At 47.7% G+C, this 17,049-nt stretch overlaps 1 pseudogene; it reads right to left on the bottom strand.

Moving 5' to 3' along the window:
* LOC134989128 (uncharacterized) overlaps positions 1-16,535 on the bottom strand; it is a 76,835-nt pseudogene extending 60,300 nt beyond the window's left edge.
* Positions 16,536-17,049: the final 514 nt, after the last annotated feature.

Genomic DNA, 17,049 nt, shown 5'->3' with positions numbered 1-17,049 from the left:
TCACATACACTGTATATACCCTATGTACTGGGGGTGTATAGGGTGACGTGCACAGTACTGCATCAGGACATCACATACACTGTATATACACTATGTACTGGGGGTGTATAGGGTGACGTGCACAGTACCGCATCAGGACATCACATACACTGTATATACACTATGTACTGGGGGTGTATAGGGTGACGTGCACAGTACCGCATCAGGACATCACATACACTGTATATACACTATGTACTGGGGGTGTATAGGGTGACGTGCACAGTACCGCATCAGGACATCACATACACTGTATATACCCTATGTACTGGGGGTGTATAGGGTGACGTGCACAGTACCGCATCAGGACATCACATACACTGTATATACCCTATGTACTGGGGGTGTATAGGGTGACGTGCACAGTACCGCATCAGGACATCACATACACTGTATATACCCTATGTACTGGGGGTGTATAGGGTGACGTGCACAGTACTGCATCAGGACATCACATACACTGTATATACCCTATGTACTGGGGGTGTATAGGGCGACGTGCACAGTACCGCATCAGGACATCACATACACTGTATATACCCTATGTACTGGGGGTGTATAGGGTGACGTGCACAGTACTGCATCAGGACATCACATACACTGTATATACCCTATGTACTGGGGGTGTATAGGGTGACGTGCACAGTACTGCATCAGGACATCACATACACTGTATATACCCTATGTACTGGGGGTGTATAGGGTGACGTGCACAGTACAGCATCAGGACATCACATACACTGTATATACCCTATGTACTGGGGGTGTATAGGGCGACGTGCACAGTACCGCATCAGGACATCACATACACTGTATATACACTATGTACTGGGGGTGTATAGGGTGACGTGTACAGTACTGCATCAGGACATCACATACACTGTATATACCCTATGTACTGGGGGTGTATAGGGTGACGTGCACAGTACCGCATCAGGACATCACACACTGTATATACCCTATGTACTGGGGGTGTATAGGGTGACGTGCACAGTACTGCATCAGGACATCACATACACTGTATATACCCTATGTACTGGGGGTGTATAGGGTGACGTGCACAGTACTGCATCAGGACATCACATACACTGTATATACCCTATGTACTGGGGGTGTATAGGGTGACGTGCACAGTACAGCATCAGGACATCACATACACTGTATATACCCTATGTACTGGGGGTGTATAGGGTGACGTGCACAGTACCGCATCAGGACATCACATACACTGTATATACCCTATGTACTGGGGGTGTATAGGGTGACGTGCACAGTACAGCATCAGGACATCACATACACTGTATATACCCTATGTACTGGGGGTGTATAGGGTGACGTGCACAGTACCGCATCAGGACATCACATACACTGTATATACACTATGTACTGGGGGTGTATAGGGTGACGTGCACAGTACTGCATCAGGACATCACATACACTGTATATACCCTATGTACTGGGGGTGTATAGGGTGACATGCACAGTACTGCATCAGGACATCACATACACTGTATATACACTATGTACTGGGGGTGTATAGGGTGACGTGCACAGTACCGCATCAGGACATCACATACACTGTATATACCCTATGTACTGGGGGTGTATAGGGTGACGTGCACAGTACTACATCAGGACATCACATACACTGTATATACCCTATGTACTGGGGGTGTATAGGGTGACGTGCACAGTACCGCATCAGGACATCACATACACTGTATATAACCTATGTACTGGGGGTGTATAGGGTGACGTGCACAGTACCGCATCAGGACATCACATACACTGTATATACACTATGTACTGGGGGTGTATAGGGTGACGTGCACAGTACTGCATCAGGACATCACATACACTGTATATACCCTATGTACTGGGGGTGTATAGGGTGACGTGCACAGTACCGCATCAGGACATCACATACACTGTATATACCCTATGTACTGGGGGTGTATAGGGTGACGTGCACAGTACCGCATCAGGACATCACATACACTGTATATACCCTATGTACTGGGGGTGTATAGGGTGACGTGCACAGTACTGCATCAGGACATCACATACACTATATATACCCTATGTACTGGGGGTGTATAGGGTGACGTGCACAGTACTACATCAGGACATCACATACACTGTATATACCCTATGTACTGGGGGTGTATAGGGTGACGTGCACAGTACTACATCAGGACATCACATACACTGTATATACCCTATGTACTGGGGGTGTATAGGGTGACGTGCACAGTACCGCATCAGGACATCACATACACTGTATATACCCTATGTACTGGGGTGTATAGGGTGACGTGCACAGTACTACATCAGGACATCACATACACTATATATACCCTATGTACTGGGGGTGTATAGGGTGACGTGCACAGTACTACATCAGGACATCACATACACTGTATATACCCTATGTACTGGGGGTGTATAGGGTGATGTGCACAGTACTGCATCAGGACATCACATACACTGTATATACCCTATGTACTGGGGGTGTATAGGGTGACGTGCACAGTAACGCATCAGGACATCACATACACTGTATATACACTATGTACTGGGGGTGTATAGGGTGACGTGCACAGTACCGCATCAGGACATCACATACACTGTATATACCCTATGTACTGGGGGTGTATAGGGTGACGTGCACAGTACAGCATCAGGACATCACATACACTGTATATACACTATGTACTGGGGGTGTATATGGTGACGTGCACAGTACTGCATCAGGACATCACATACACTGTATATACCCTATGTACTGGGGGTGTATAGGGTGACGTGCACAGTACCGCATCAGGACATCACATACACTGTATATACCCTATGTACTGGGGGTGTATAGGGTGACGTGCACAGTACCGCATCAGGACATCACATACACTGTATATACCCTATGTACTGGGTGTATAGGGTGATGTGCACAGTACTACATCAGGACATCACATACACTGTATATACCCTATGTACTGGGGGTGTATAGTATGACGTGCACAGTACCGCATCAGGACATCACATACACTGTATATACCCTATGTACTGGGGGTGTATAGGGTGACGTGCACAGTACCGCATCAGGACATCACATACACTGTATATACCCTATGTACTGGGGGTGTATAGGGTGACGTGCACAGTACCGCATCAGGACATCACATACACTGTATATACCCTATGTACTGGGGGTGTATAGGGTGACGTGCACAGTACTGCATCAGGACATCACATACACTATATATACCCTATGTACTGGGGGTGTATAGGGTGACGTGCACAGTACTACATCAGGACATCACATACACTGTATATACCCTATGTACTGGGGGTGTATAGGGTGACGTGTACAGTACCGCATCAGGACATCACATACACTGTATATACCCTATGTACTGGGGGTGTATAGGGTGACGTGCACAGTACTACATCAGGACATCACATACACTGTATATACCCTATGTACTGGGGGTGTATAGGGTGACGTGCACAGTACTGCATCAGGACATCACATACACTATATATACCCTATGTACTGGGGGTGTATAGGGTGACGTGCACAGTACTACATCAGGACATCACATACACTATATATACCCTATGTACTGGGGGTGTATAGGGTGACGTGCACAGTACCGCATCAGGACATCACATACACTGTATATACCCTATGTACTGGGGGTGTATAGGGTGACGTGTACAGTACCGCATCAGGACATCACATACACTGTATATACCCTATGTACTGGGGGTGTATAGGGTGACGTGCACAGTACCGCATCAGGACATCACATACACTGTATATACCCTATGTACTGGGGGTGTATAGGGTGACGTGCACAGTACCGCATCAGGACATCACATACACTGTATATACACTATGTACTGGGGGTGTATAGGGTGATGTGCACAGTACCGCATCAGGACATCACATACACTGTATATACACTATGTACTGGGGGTGTATAGGGTGACGTGCACAGTACTACATCAGGACATCACATACACTGTATATACCCTATGTACTGGGGGTGTATAGGGTGACGTGCACAGTACCGCATCAGGACATCACATACACTGTATATACCCTATGTACTGGGGGTGTATAGGGTGACATGCACAGTACTACATCAGGACATCACATACACTATATATACCCTATGTACTGGGGGTGTATAGGGTGACGTGCACAGTACTACATCAGGACATCACATACACTGTATATACCCTATGTACTGGGGGTGTATAGGGTGATGTGCACAGTACTGCATCAGGACATCACATACACTGTATATACCCTATGTACTGGGGGTGTATAGGGTGACGTGCACAGTAACGCATCAGGACATCACATACACTGTATATACACTATGTACTGGGGGTGTATAGGGTGACGTGCACAGTACAGCATCAGGACATCACATACACTGTATATACCCTATGTACTGGGGGTGTATAGGGTGACGTGCACAGTACTGCATCAGGACATCACATACACTGTATATACCCTATGTACTGGGGGTGTATAGGGTGACGTGCACAGTACAGCATCAGGACATCACATATACTGTATATACCCTATGTACTGGGGGTGTATAGGGTGACGTGCACAGTACCGCATCAGGACATCACATACACTGTATATACACTATGTACTGGGGGTGTATAGGGTGACGTGCACAGTACTGCATCAGGACATCACATACACTGTATATACACTATGTACTGGGGGTGTATAGGGTGACGTGCACAGTACCGCATCAGGACATCACATACACTGTATATACCCTATGTACTGGGGGTGTATAGGGTGACGTGCACAGTACTGCATCAGGACATCACATACACTGTATATACCCTATGTACTGGGGGTGTATATGGTGACGTGCACAGTACTACATCAGGACATCACATACAGTGTATATACCCTATGTACTGGGGGTGTATAGGGTGACGTGCACAGTACTGCATCAGGACATCACATACACTGTATATACCCTATGTACTGGGGGTGTATAGGGTGACGTGCACAGTACCGCATCAGGACATCACATACACTGTATATACTCTATGTACTGGGGGTGTATAGGGTGACGTGCACAGTACTGCATCAGGACATCACATACACTGTATATACCCTATGTACTGGGGGTGTATAGGGTGACGTGCACAGTACTGCATCAGGACATCACATACACTGTATATACACTATGTACTGGGGGTGTATAGGGTGACGTGTACAGTACCGCATCAGGACATCACATACACTGTATATACCCTATGTACTGGGGGTATATAGGGTGACGTGCACAGTACTGCATCAGGACATCACATACACTGTATATACACTATGTACTGGGGGTGTATAGGGTGACGTGCACAGTACCGCATCAGGACATCACATACACTGTATATACACTATGTACTGGGGGTGTATAGGGTGACGTGCACAGTACCGCATCAGGACATCACATACACTGTATATACACTATGTACTGGGGGTGTATAGGGTGACGTGCACAGTACTGCATCAGGACATCACATACACTGTATATACACTATGTACTGGGGGTGTATAGGGTGACGTGCACAGTACTACATCAGGACATCACATACACTGTATATACCCTATGTACTGGGGGTGTATAGGGTGACGTGCACAGTACTGCATCAGGACATCACATACACTGTATATACCCTATGTACTGGGGGTGTATAGGGTGACGTGCACAGTACCGCATCAGGACATCACATACACTGTATATACCCTATGTACTGGGGGTGTATAGGGTGACGTGTACAGTACCGCATCAGGACATCACATACACTGTATATACCCTATGTACTGGGGGTGTATAGGGTGACGTGTACAGTACAGCATCAGGACATCACATATACTGTATATACCCTATGTACTGGGGGTGTATAGGGTGACGTGCACAGTACCGCATCAGGACATCACATACACTGTATATACCCTATGTACTGGGGGTGTATAGGGTGACGTGCACAGTACTGCATCAGGACATCACATACACTGTATATACCCTATGTACTGGGGGTGTATAGGGTGACGTGCACAGTACCGCATCAGGACATCACATACACTGTATATACACTATGTACTGGGGGTGTATAGGGTGACGTGCACAGTACAGCATCAGGACATCACATACACTGTATATACACTATGTACTGGGGGTGTATAGGGTGACGTGCACAGTACTGCATCAGGACATCACATACACTGTATATACACTATGTACTGGGGGTGTATAGGGTGACGTGCACAGTACTGCATCAGGACATCACATACACTGTATATACCCTATGTACTGGGGGTGTATAGGGTGACGTGCACAGTACCGCATCAGGACATCACATACACTGTATATACCCTATGTACTGGGGGTGTATAGGGTGACGTGCACAGTACTGCATCAGGACATCACATACACTGTATATACCCTATGTACTGGGGGTGTATAGGGTGACGTGCACAGTACCGCATCAGGACATCACATACACTGTATATACCCTATGTACTGGGGGTGTATAGGGTGACGTGCACAGTACTGCATCAGGACATCACATACACTGTATATACCCTATGTACTGGGGGTGTATAGGGTGACGTGCACAGTACTGCATCAGGACATCACATACACTGTATATACCCTATGTACTGGGGGTGTATAGGGTGACGTGCACAGTACTGCATCAGGACATCACATACACTGTATATACCCTATGTACTGGGGGTGTATAGGGTGACGTGCACAGTACTGCATCAGGACATCACATACACTGTATATACCCTATGTACTGGGGGTGTATAGGGTGATGTGCACAGTACCGCATCAGGACATCACATACACTGTATATACACTATGTACTGGGGGTGTATAGGGTGATGTGCACAGTACTGCATCAGGACATCACATACACTGTATATACCCTATGTACTGGGTGTATAGGGTGACGTGCACAGTACCGCATCAGGACATCACATACACTGTATATACACTATGTACTGGGGGTGTATAGGGTGACGTGCACAGTACTACATCAGGACATCACATACACTGTATATACCCTATGTACTGGGGGTGTATAGGGTGACGTGCACAGTACTGCATCAGGACATCACATATAGTGTATATACCCTATGTACTGGGGGTGTATAGGGTGACGTGCACAGTACCGCATCAGGACATCACATACACTGTATATACACTATGTACTGGGGGTGTATAGGGTGACGTGCACAGTACTGCATCAGGACATCACAGACACTGTATATACCCTATGTACTGGGGGTGTATAGGGTGACGTGCACAGTACTGCATCAGGACATCACATACACTGTATATACCCTATGTACTGGGGGTGTATAGGATGACGTGCACAGTACTACATCAGGACATCACATACACTGTATATACCCTATGTACTGGGGGTGTATAGGGTGACGTGCACAGTACTGCATCAGGACATCACATACACTGTATATACACTATGTACTGGGGGTGTATAGGGTGACGTGCACAGTACTGCATCAGGACATCACATACACTGTATATACCCTATGTACTGGGGGTGTATAGGGTGACGTGCACAGTACTGCATCAGGACATCACATACACTGTATATACACTATGTACTGGGGGTGTATAGGGTGACGTGCACAGTACAGCATCAGGACATCACATACACTGTATATACCCTATGTACTGGGGGTGTATAGGGTGACGTGCACAGTACTACATCAGGACATCACATACACTGTATATACCCTATGTACTGGGGGTGTATAGGGTGACGTGCACAGTACTACATCAGGACATCACATACACTGTATATACCCTATGTACTGGGGGTGTATAGGGTGACGTGCACAGTACTACATCAGGACATCACATACACTGTATATACCCTATGTACTGGGGGTGTATAGGGTGACGTGCACAGTACCGCATCAGGACATCACATACACTGTATATACCCTATGTACTGGGGGTGTATAGGGTGACGTGCACAGTACTACATCAGGACATCACATACACTGTATATACCCTATGTACTGGGGGTGTATAGGGTGACGTGCACAGTACCGCATCAGGACATCACATACACTGTATATACCCTATGTACTGGGGGTGTATAGGGTGACGTGCACAGCACTACATCAGGACATCACATATACTGTATATACCCTATGTACTGGGGGTATATAGGTTGGCATCAGGACATCACAGACACTGTATATACCCTATGTACTGGGGGTATATAGGGTGGCAGTAGGACAGCACATACACAGTAGACCCCTCTCACCTCCACGATGCAGGTTGTTGAGATCTACCACCAGCTTCAGGACCCGTTCAGACCAAGTAGCTGCCGCCATCCCACTGCAAGATACACAGGAGACAATACTGTCTACTCCTACTGCAGAACCCACGGCAGATAACATACAGCCCACTCCTCCTGCTGTACCCACAGCAGATAACACACAGTCCACTCCTCCTGCAGAACACACAGTAGAAAATACACAGTCCACTCCTCCTGCTGTACCCACAGCAGATAACACACAGCCCACTCCTCCTACAGAACCCACAACAGATACACACAGTCCACTCCTCCTGCAGAACCCACAGTAGAAAATACACAGTCCACTCCTCCTACTGTACCCACAGCAGATAACACACAGCCCACTCCTGCAGAACCCACAGCAGATAACACACAGCCCACTCCTCCTGCAGAACTCACAGCAGATAACACACAGCCCACTCCTCCTACAGAACCCACAACAGATACACACAGTCCACTCCTCCTGCAGAACCCACAGTAGAAAATACACAGTCCACTCCTCCTACTGTACCCACAGCAGATAACACACAGCCCACTCCTGCAGAACCCACAGCAGATAACACACAGCCCACTCCTCCTGCAGAACCCACAGTAGAAAATACACAGTCCACTCCTCCTACTGTACCCACAGCAGATAACACACAGCCCACTCCTGCAGAACCCACAGCAGATAACACACAGCCCACTCCTCCTGCAGAACCCACAGCAGATAACACACAGCCCACTCCTGCAGAACCCACAGCAGATAACACACAGCCCACTCCTCCTGCAGAACTCACAGCAGATAACACACAGTCCACTCCTCCTGCAGAACCCACAGCAGATAATACACAGCCCACTCCTCCTGTAGTACCCACACCAGATAATACAGTCTACCCCTCCTGCAGTACCACAACACATAAAACACAGTCCACTCCTCCTGTAGTACCCACAGCAGAAATTACACAGTCACCTACTCCTGCAGAACTCACAGCAGATAAAACAAGGTGCACTCCTCCTGCAGAAGCTATTAGCTAGCACTGATCCTTCCTCCTCAGTAAGAGCTGTCTGTAGTGTAGCAGTGGCAGCAGATGTCACAGAGGAAGGGGCTTTCCCATCATCATGTGGGGATACAGAGACATACCTCCCAACATGACCTCTCCAGGAGGACACAATGCTCTGCTCCTGCTCTTCCCTCTTACTGTATGATTACCATCACCTGTGCTGTATCCAAATACTGACCCAGTGCCCATACCTATGTCATACCTCCCAACATGACCTCTCCAGGAGGACACAATGCTCTGCTCCTGCTCTTCCCTCTTACTGTATGATTACCATCACCTGTGCAGTACTCTAATACTGACCCAGTGCTCATACCTATGTCATACCTCCCAACATGACCTCTCCAGGAGGGACACAATGCTCTGCTCCTGCACTTCCCTCTTACTGTATGATTACCATCACCTGTGCTGTACCCTAATACTGACCCAGTGCTCATACCTATGTCATACCTCCCAACATGACCTCTCCAGGACACAATACTCTGCTCCTGCTCTTCCCTCTTACTGTATGATTACCATCACCCATGCTGTAACCTAATACTGACCCAGTGCTCATACCTATGTCATACCTCCCAACATGACCTCTCCAGGAGGACACGATGCTCTGCTCCTGCACTTCCCTCTTTCTGTATGATTACCATCACCTGTGCTGTACCCTAATAGTGACCCAGTGCTCATACCTATTTCATACCTCCCAACATGACCTCTCCAGGAGGACACAATGCTCTGATCCTGCTCTTCCCTCTTACTGTATGATTACCATCACCTGTGCTGTATCCTAATACTGACCCAGTGCTCATACCTATGTCATACCTCCCAACATGACCTCTCCAGGAGGACACAATGCTCTGCTCCTGCTCTTCCCTCTTATTGTATGATTACCATCACCTGTGCTGTATCCTAATACTGACCTAGTGCTCATACCTATGTCATACCTCCCAACATGACCCTCTCCAGGAGGACACAATGCTCTGCTCCTGCTCTTCCCTCTTACTGTATGATTACCATCACCTGTGCTGTACCCTAATACTGATCCAGTGCTCATACCTATGTCATACCTCCCAACATGACCTCTCCAGGAGGACACAATGCTCTGCTCCTGCTCTTCCCTCTTACTGTATGATTACCATCATCTGTGCTGTACCCTAATACTGACCCAGTGCTCCTACCTATGTCATACCTCCCAACATGACCTCTACAGGAGGACACAACGCTCTGCTCCTGCTCTCCACTCTTACTGTATGATTACCATCACCTGTGCTGTACCCGAATACTGACCCAGTGCTCATACCTATGTCATACCTCCAAACATGACCCTCTCCAGGAGGACACGATGCTCTGCTCCTGCACTTCCCTTTTACTGTATGATTACCATCACCTGTGCTGTACCCTAATACTGACCCAGTACTCATACTTATGTCATACCTCCCAACATGACCTCTCCAGGAGGACACAATGCTCTGCTCCTGCACTTCCCTCTTTCTGTATGATTACCATCACCTGTGCTGTACCCTAATAGTGACCCAGTGCTCATACCTATGTCATACCTCCCAACATGACCTCTCCAGGAGGACACAATGCTCTGCTCCTGCTCTTCCCTCTTACTGTATGATTACCATCACCTGTGCTGTATCCTAATACTGACCCAGTGCTCATACCTATGTCATACCTCCAAACATGACCCTCTCCAGGAGGACACGATGCTCTGCTCCTGCACTTCCCTTTTACTGTATGATTACCATCACCTGTGCTGTACCCTAATACTGACCCAGTGCTCATACCTATGTCATACCTCCAAACATGACCCTCTCCAGGAGGACACAATGCTCTGCTCCTGCACTTCCCTCTTACTGTATGATTACCATCACCTGTGCTGTACCCTAATACTGACCCAGTGCTCATACCTATGTCATACCTCCCAACATGACCACTCCAGGAGGACACAGTGCTCTGCTCCTGTCTTCCCTCTTACTATATGATTACCATCACCTGTGCTGTACCCTGACCCAGTGCTCATACCTATGTCATACCTCCCAACATGACCTCTCCAGGAGGACACAATGCTCTGCTCCTGCTCTTCCCTCTTACTGTATGATTACCATCACCTGTGCTGTACCCTAATACTGACCCAGTGCTCATACCTATGTCATACCTCCCAACATGACCTCTCCAGGAGGACACAATGCTCTGCTCCTGCTCTTCCCTCTTTCTGTATGATTACCATCACCTGTGCCGTACCCTAATACTGACCCAGTGCTCATACCTATGTCATACCTCCCAAAATGACCTCTCCAGGAGGACACAATGCTCTGCGCCTGCTCTTCCCTCTTACTGTATGATTACCATCACCTGTGCTGTACCGAAATACTGACCCAGTGCTCATACCTATGTCATACCTCCTAACATGACCTCTCCAGGAGGACACAATGCTCTGCTCCTGCACTCCCCTCTTACTGTATAATTACCATCACCTGTACTGTACCCTAATACTGACCCAGTGCTCATACCTATGTCATACCTCCCAACATGACCCTCTCCAGGAGGACACAATGCTCTGTTCCTGCACTTCCCTCTTACTGTATGATTACCATCACCTGTGCTGTACCCTAATACTGACCCAGTGCTCATACCTATGTCTTACCTCCCAACATGACCTCTCCAGGAGGACACAATGCTCTGCTCCTGCACTCCCCTCTTACTGTATGATTACCATCACCTGTACTGTACCCTAATACTGACCCAGTGCTCATACCTATGTCATACCTCCCAACATGACTTCTCCATGAGGGACACAATGGTCTGCTCCTGCACCTCCCTCTTACTGTATGATTGCCATCACCTGTGCTGTACCCTAATACTGACCCAGTGCTCCTACCTATGTCATACCTCCCAACATGACCTCTACAGGAGGACACAATGCTCTGTTCCTGCTCTTCCCTCTTACTGTATGATTACCATCACCTGTGCTGTACCCTAAGAGTGACCCAGTGCTCATACTTATGTCATACCTCCCAACATGACCTCTCCAGGAGGACACAATGCTCTGCTCCTGCACTCCCCTCTTACAGTATGATTACCATCACCTGTGCTGTAACCTAATAGTGACCCAGTGCTCATACCTATGTCATACCTCCCAACATGACCTCTCCAGGAGGATACAATGGTCTGCTCCTGCACGTCCCTCTTACTGTATGATTACCATCACCTGTGCTGTACCCTAATACTGACGCAGTGCTCACACCTATGTCATACCTCCCAACATGACCTCTCCAGGAGGAAACAATGCTCTGCTCCTGCTCTTCCCTCTTACTGTATGATTACCATCACCTGTGCTGTACCCTAATACTGACCCAGTGCTCATACCTATGTCATACCTCCCAACATGACCTCTCCAGGAGGACACAATGCTCTGCTCCTGCACTTCCCTCTTTCTGTATGATTACCATCACTTGTGCTGTACCCATATACTGACCAAGTGATCATACCTATGTCATACCTCCCAACATGACCCTCTCCAGGAGGACACAATGCTCTGCGCCTGCTCTTCCCTCTTACTGTATGATTACCATCACCTGTACTGTACCCTAATACTGAGCCAGTGCTCATACCTATGTCATACCTCCCAACATGACCTCTCCAGGAGGACACAATGCTCTGCTCCTGCACTCCCCTCTTACTGTATGATTACCATCACCTGTACTGTACCCTAATACTGACCCAGTGCTCATAACTATGTCATACCTCCCAACACGACCTCTCCAGGAGGGACACAATGATCTGCTCCTGCACCTCCCTCTTACTGTATGATTACCATCACCTGTGCTGTACCCTAATACTGACCCAGTGCTCATACCTATGTCATACCTCCCAACATGACCTCTACAGGAGGACACAATGCTCTGCTCCTGCACTTCCCTCTCACTGTATGATTACCATCACCTGTGCTGTACCCTAATACTGACCCAGTGCTCCTACCTATGTCATACCTCCCAACATGACCTCTCCAGGAGGATACAATGCTCTGCTCCTGCACTCCCCTCTTACAGTATGATTACCATCACCTGTACTGTACCCTAATACTGACCCAGTGCTCATACCTATGTCATACCTCCCAACATGACCTCTCCAGGAGGACACAATGGTCTGCTCCTGCACCTCCCTCTTACTGTATGATTACCATCACCTGTGCTGTACCCTAATACTGACCCAGTGATCACAACTATGTCATACCTCCTAACATGACCTCTCCAGGAGGACACAATGCTCTGCTCCTGCACTTCCCTCTTACTGTATGATTACCATCACCTGTGCTGTACCCTAATACTGACCCAGTGCTCATACCTATGTCATACCTCCCAACATGACCTCTCCAGGAAGACACAATGCTCTGCTCCTGCACTTCCCTCTTACTGTATGATTACCATCACCTGTGCTGTACCCTAATACTGACCCAGTGCTCATACCTATGTCATACCTCCCAACATGACCTCTCCAGGAGGGACACAATGCTCTGCTTCTGCCCTTCCCTCTTACTGTATGATTACCATCACCTGAGCTGTACCCCAATAATGACCCAGTGCTCATACCTATGTCATACCTCCCAACATGACCTATCCAGGAGGACACATAGCTCTGCACCTGCTCTTCCCTCTTACTGTATGACTACCATCACCTGTGCTGTACCCTAATACTGACCCAGTGCTCATTCCTATGTCATACCTCCCAACATGACCCTCTCCAGGAGGGACACAATGCTCTGCTCCTGCTCTACCCTCTTACTGTATAATTACCATCACCTGTGCTGTACCCCAATACTGACCCAGTGCTCATACATATGTCATACCTCCCAACATGACCCTCTCCAGGAGGACACAATGCTCTGCTCCTGCTCTTCCCTCTTACTGTATGATTACCATCACCTGTGCTGTACCCCAATACTGACCCAGTGCTCCTACCTATGTCATACCTCCCAACATGACCTCTCCAGGAGGACACAATGCTCTGCTCCTGCACTCCCCTCTTACAGTATGATTACCATCACCTGTACTGTACACTAATACTGACCCAGTGCTCATACCTATGTCATACCTCCCAACATGACCTCTCCAGGAGGACACAATGGTCTGCTCCTGCACCTCCCTCTTACTGTATGATTACCATCACCTGTGCTGTACCCTAATACTGACCCAGTGCTCACACCTATGTCATACCTCCCAACATGACCTCTCCAGGAGGACACAATGCTCTGCTCCTGCACTCCCCTCTTACTGTATGATTACCATCACCTGTACTGTACCCTAATACTGACCCAGTGCTCATACTTATGTCATACCTCCCAACATGACCTCTCCAGGAGGACACAATGGTCTGCTCCTGCACCTCCCTCTTACTGTATGATTACCATCACCTGTGCTGTACCCTAATACTGACCCAGTGCTCACACCTATGTCATACCTCCTATCATGACCTCTCCAGGAGGACACAATGCTCTGCTCCTGCACTTCCCTCTTACTGTATGATTACCATCACCTGTGCTGTACCCTAATACTGACCCAGTGCTCACACCTATGTCATACCTCCCAACATGACCTCTCCAGGAAGACACAATGCTCTGCTCCTGCACTTCCCTCTTACTGTATGATTACCATCACCTGTGCTATACCCTAATACTGACCCAGTGCTCATACCTATGTCATACCTCCCAACATGACCTCTCCAGGAGGGACACAATGCTCTGCTTCTGCCCTTCCCTCTTACTGTATGATTACCATCACCTGAGCTGTGCCCCAATAATGACCCAGTGCTCATACCTATGTCATACCTCCCAACATGACCTATCCAGGAGGACACATAGCTCTGCATCTGCTCTTCCCTCTTACTGTATGACTACCATCACCTGTGCTGTACCCTAATACTGACCCAGTGCCCATTCCTATGTCATACCTCCCAACATGACCCTCTCTAGGAGGACACAATGCTCTGCTCCAGCTCTTCCCTCTTACTGTATGATTACCATCTCCTGTGCTGTACCCTAATACTGACCCAATGCTCATACCTATGTCAGTGTATCTTAGCTTAGCAGAATAGCGAACAAAAGAGTAGCAGAATTGCGATTTAATAATTCTTAGCAGTTTCTAAGTAGCTCGAGACTTACTCCTACACTGCGATCAGCTCAGCCCGTTTTGTTCCTGGTTTGACGTCACAAACACGCCCTGCGTTCGGTCAGCCACTCCCCCGTTTCTCCAGCCACTCCCATGTTTTATCCTGGCACGCCTGCGTTTTTCCGCACACTCCCAGAAAACGGTCAGTTTCCGCCCAGAAACACCCAGTTCCTGTCAATCACACTCCGATCACTTCAACGAAGGAAATTCTTCATTCGGACGTGAGTAAATCTACTAAATTTTGTGCTAAAATACTTAGCGCATGCGCGCTGCGTACCATGCACATTTTTACCTTAATCGCTCCGTTGCGAAAATCGGCAACGAGCGAACAACTCGGAATGACCCCCATGGAGCGCTAAATGTAGCAATTTAAAATACATTATTAAACATAAATTTTGCATCAGGACTGAGCATAGTCACCGGGCATGAATAAGTGACAGGGTCCCAGTTTCATATCCTGACACATTACTGCAGAGTTTGGTGGTGAATGATGGGAGTGGATAAGATTGGTCTGTAACATTTAGCTGAATATTGAGCTTTGTGGAGAAGTTGTTGACCCTCCATGATCACCATTATTTATTTATTTATTTTTTGTGTTATTTGTAAAGGTTCCTAATTACCTGCCATCAGTCAGTGCTGCAATTGGAGGAGTGACCCCACAGAGATACATCTGGCGGTTATGTATCGGCCTACACTCTTCCCCCCGTCTTCTGGTTGCGGTGACTTACCTCAACTTCTACCAAGGAATCGGCAGCTCCTACTCCCTATCTCACATCAACTTCATGTTTAATGTGCTGGAGATAGTCAGCCTCCTCCTGCTGACCTACATCTCTTCCAGTGAGAACCATGGTGAGACCCGCACTCCAGCTCTCTGTCCTTCTGAGTAATCGTTCCCGTCATCTGTAACCATGACTTACTCCAGAGAGGTCGCTCCTGATACCTTTATATATCTCCTTCACTATTTATATTCCCTGGTTACCTCTCCTGTACAACCTTCTCATACTATTCCCGGTACTCCTCTCTACTTCTACATCCGCAGTGTTATATTCCCGGTACTCCTCTCTACTTCTACATCCGCAGTGTTATATTCCTGGTACTCCACTCTACTTCTACATCCACAGTGTTATATTCCTGGTACTCCACTCTACTTCTACATCCACAGTGTTATATTCCTGGTACTCCTCTCTACTTCTACATCCGCAGTGTTATATTCCTGGTACTCCACTCTACTTCTACATCCACAGTGTTATATTCCTGGTGCTCCACTCTACTTCTACATCCACAGTGTTATATTCCTGGTACTCCTCTCTACTTCTACATCCACAGTGTTATATTTCCAGCACTCCTCTCTACTTCTACATCCACAGTGTTATATTCCCGGTACTCCTCTCTACTTCTACATCCGCAGTGTTATATTCCCGGTA

This window comes from Pseudophryne corroboree, chromosome 2 (assembly GCF_028390025.1).
Source record: "Pseudophryne corroboree isolate aPseCor3 chromosome 2, aPseCor3.hap2, whole genome shotgun sequence".
Lineage (NCBI taxonomy): Eukaryota > Metazoa > Chordata > Amphibia > Anura > Myobatrachidae > Pseudophryne > Pseudophryne corroboree.
The sequence above is the reverse complement of the archived record's forward strand: the minus strand, read 5'-3'. Positions and strand labels throughout refer to the sequence as shown.